The sequence below is a fragment of the Trichoplusia ni genome, unplaced genomic scaffold (genome assembly GCF_003590095.1).
Source record: "Trichoplusia ni isolate ovarian cell line Hi5 unplaced genomic scaffold, tn1 tig00000490, whole genome shotgun sequence".
NCBI lineage: Eukaryota > Metazoa > Arthropoda > Insecta > Lepidoptera > Noctuidae > Trichoplusia > Trichoplusia ni.
Genome location: NW_020800034.1, coordinates 2,925 through 6,316, shown reverse-complemented (window position 1 = coordinate 6,316; position 3,392 = coordinate 2,925). Strand labels below are relative to the sequence as shown.

Here is a 3,392-nt window from a genome sequence, read left to right as displayed (position 1 = left end):
ATTATTATGAAGATGATCAACACACATACATATTATTATATATATATATATAAGTGTATATATATATATTAGTATGTAAGTGTGTAGTACTGTGTGTGTTGTGCGTTTGTGTAACTTCAACTGTGTGGACCGTCGGTTCGTAACAACGTTACGATTCGTTAACGGTTCAAATGTTATAAAATATGACTTTAATCGTGACGTGATCGATTCAAACGCGCACGGATACGCTAATGTGAATCTTTCGCGAGTTCAATCACGATTATTTATTTTGTGTAAATAGTATTGTTCTATATACGCATTATTATATGATTACATATATAAACTAAACAATGAATATAGTGAATACGGACTCTGTACAATCCGGGCAATTAAATCGTTGTTTGACGTATTTTATTATGTTAACCGAGATTATTATTAAAGTGAATGAAATCGTGTCTCGATACGAACGTTCACCATCGGGGTTTTTTCATTATATTGTACCCTTATAGGCGTCGTCGTAGTCGTCGTCGTCGTCGTCGAAAACAATATTCGTCTCAATTATTATACGAGCTCGCCCGTACAAGCGTCTGCGTTAATCCGTCGACGCGCGGGAATGAGGATTTCTCGTAAGTATCGATATAGAGAGAGGACGGTATACGTGTGTACCACCGCAATCGAAAATCGAAACGAACGAGAACGTCTTTCATATGAATGAAGCTCCCTGGTTGATCCTGCCAGTAGTTATATGCTTGTCTCAAAGATTAAGCCATGCATGTCTCAGTGCAAGCCGTATTAAGGCGATACCGCGAATGGCTCAATATATCAGTTTTGGTTCCTTAGATCTTACTCAGTTACTTGGATAACTGTGGTAATTCTAGAGCTAATACATGCAATCAGAACTCTGACCAGTGATGGGATGAGTGCTTTTATTAGATCAAAACCAATCGACGGATGGCCATGTGTCTGAAGTCGTTAATTTTGATGAATCTGGATAACTTTTGCCGATCGCATGGTCCAGTACCGGCGACGCATCTTTCAAATGTCTGCCTTATCAACTTTCGATGGTAGTTTCTGCGACTACCATGGTTGTCACGGGTAACGGGGAATCAGGGTTCGATTCCGGAGAGGGAGCCTGAGAAACGGCTACCACATCCAAGGAAGGCAGCAGGCGCGCAAATTACCCACTCCCGGCACGGGGAGGTAGTGACGAAAAATAACGATACGGGACTCTTACGAGGCCTCGTAATCGGAATGAGTACACTTTAAATATTTTAACGAGGAACAATTGGAGGGCAAGTCTGGTGCCAGCAGCCGCGGTAATTCCAGCTCCAATAGCGTATACTAAAATTGTTGCGGTTAAAAGCTCGTAGTTGCATTTGTGCGCCGCGCTGTCGGTGCACCGCATCCGCGGTGATACTGACACGTCTGCGGAGCATATCGTCGGTGAGCCGGCGGTAATACGCCGGTTCAATATCAAAATCCTATCGCGGTGCTCTTCGGTGAGTGTCGAGGTGGGCCGACAATTTTACTTTGAACAAATTAGAGTGCTCAAAGCGGGCTCAAAATGCTGCTTGAATATTTCGTGCATGGAATAATAGAATATGATCTCGGTTCTATTTTGTTGGTTTTCAGAACTCCGAGGTAATGATTAATAGGGATAACTGGGGGCATTCGTATTGCGACGTTAGAGGTGAAATTCTTGGATCGTCGCAAGACGAACATCAGCGAAAGCATTTGCCAAAGGTGTTTTCATCAATCAAGAACGAAAGTTAGAGGTTCGAAGGCGATTAGATACCGCCCTAGTTCTAACCGTAAATATGTCATCTAGCGATCCGCCGACGTTACTACAATGGCTCGGCGGGCAGCTTCCGGGAAACCAAAGATTTTGGACTCCGGGGGGAGTATGGTTGCAAAGCTGAAACTTAAAGGAATTGACGGAAGGGCACCACCAGGAGTGGAGCCTGCGGCTTAATTTGACTCAACACGGGAAATCTCACCAGGCCCGGACACCGGAAGGATTGACAGATTAACAGCTCTTTCTTGATTCGGTGGGTGGTGGTGCATGGCCGTTCTTAGTTGGTGGAGCGATTTGTCTGGTTAATTCCGGTAACGAACGAGACTCTAGCCTGCTAAATAGGCGTCGTCATTTAGGTGTGCGTGGCTACGCGTCACGCAACTCACTGGCGACGTATTAAAATTCTTCTTAGAGGGACCGGCGGCTTCGAGCCGCACGAGATTGAGCAATAACAGGTCTGTGATGCCCTTAGATGTCCTGGGCCGCACGCGCGCTACACTGAAGGAATCAGCATGTTCTCCCTGGCCTAGAGGCCCGGGCAACCCGCTGAAACTCCTTCGTGCTGGGGATTGGGGTTTGCAATTATCCCCCATAAACGAGGAATTCCTAGTAAGCGCGAGTCATAAGCTCGCGTTGATTACGTCCCTGCCCTTTGTACACACCGCCCGTCGCTACTACCGATTGAATGATTTAGTGAGGTCTTCGGACCGACACGCGGTGGCTTCACGGCCGTCGGCGTTGCTGGGAAGTTGACCAAACTTGATCATTTAGAGGAAGTAAAAGTCGTAACAAGGTTTCCGTAGGGGAACCTGCGGAAGGATCATTAACGATGTACCGTTTTAACGTGCACTGCGTACGCGAAACGATGTCACATTAATGTTCTCCAAATACTTAAAACGTTCGTCGACACTTTTATCCAATCGTATCGATGAACTTTTAAAAAGAGACCGAACCGACAGGCGTTCCATGGCTTAACTGTCCGGGCGCGCCGGTCGTTCGTCTCGCGTCGCGTACAATCGAGAGTTTTATGCTTCGTTACGATACGGTTTAACATAAAATCCGCAAACCGTGAGAAACATATAAGCTTTAGGTGGATACGCGTTCGTTAACGTTCACTCTCTCTCGTTGCAGATTACGCGGTGTTCCGCGACGGGGGTAAATGTTTTTTTTTTTTTTTTTTAGATATATTAAAAAAAAAAAATTCTTTATTTATCGTAACATGGGTAATAATTTTGTAAAACTATTACCCTGGACGGTGGATCACTTGGCTCGCGGGTCGATGAAGAACGCAGTTAACTGCGCGTCATAGTGTGAACTGCAGGACACATTTGAACATCGACATTTCGAACGCACATTGCGGTCCGTGGAGACACATCCAGGACCACTCCTGTCTGAGGGCCGGCTGTATAAAGTAAACATGCCACATTGCGCATTATGATCTCGTATCCCTATACGATACGATCCAGAAGCGCATTTGACGGCCATCCGTCGGTCCGTTTCGCTTGATAAGTGTCGTCGCTGTTTACGCTTCGCTCTTTCGGGTTGAACGTTGTTACCGACGGTCCGTTCAAAAATAACGCTCTATACGATAGATAGGACATTTGTCGAACGACGTGTC

General features: G+C 45.6%; 2 non-coding genes across 2 annotated transcripts; both read left to right on the top strand.

Moving 5' to 3' along the window:
- Positions 1-697: 697 nt before the first annotated feature.
- On the top strand, positions 698-2,600 carry LOC113507063. Its single transcript, XR_003401792.1, has one exon. It is a non-coding gene; the product is annotated as a small subunit ribosomal RNA (ribosomal RNA).
- Positions 2,601-3,018: 418 nt separating this feature from the next.
- LOC113507062 lies at positions 3,019-3,175 on the top strand. The gene has a single exon (XR_003401791.1). It is a non-coding gene; the product is annotated as a 5.8S ribosomal RNA (ribosomal RNA).
- Positions 3,176-3,392: the final 217 nt, after the last annotated feature.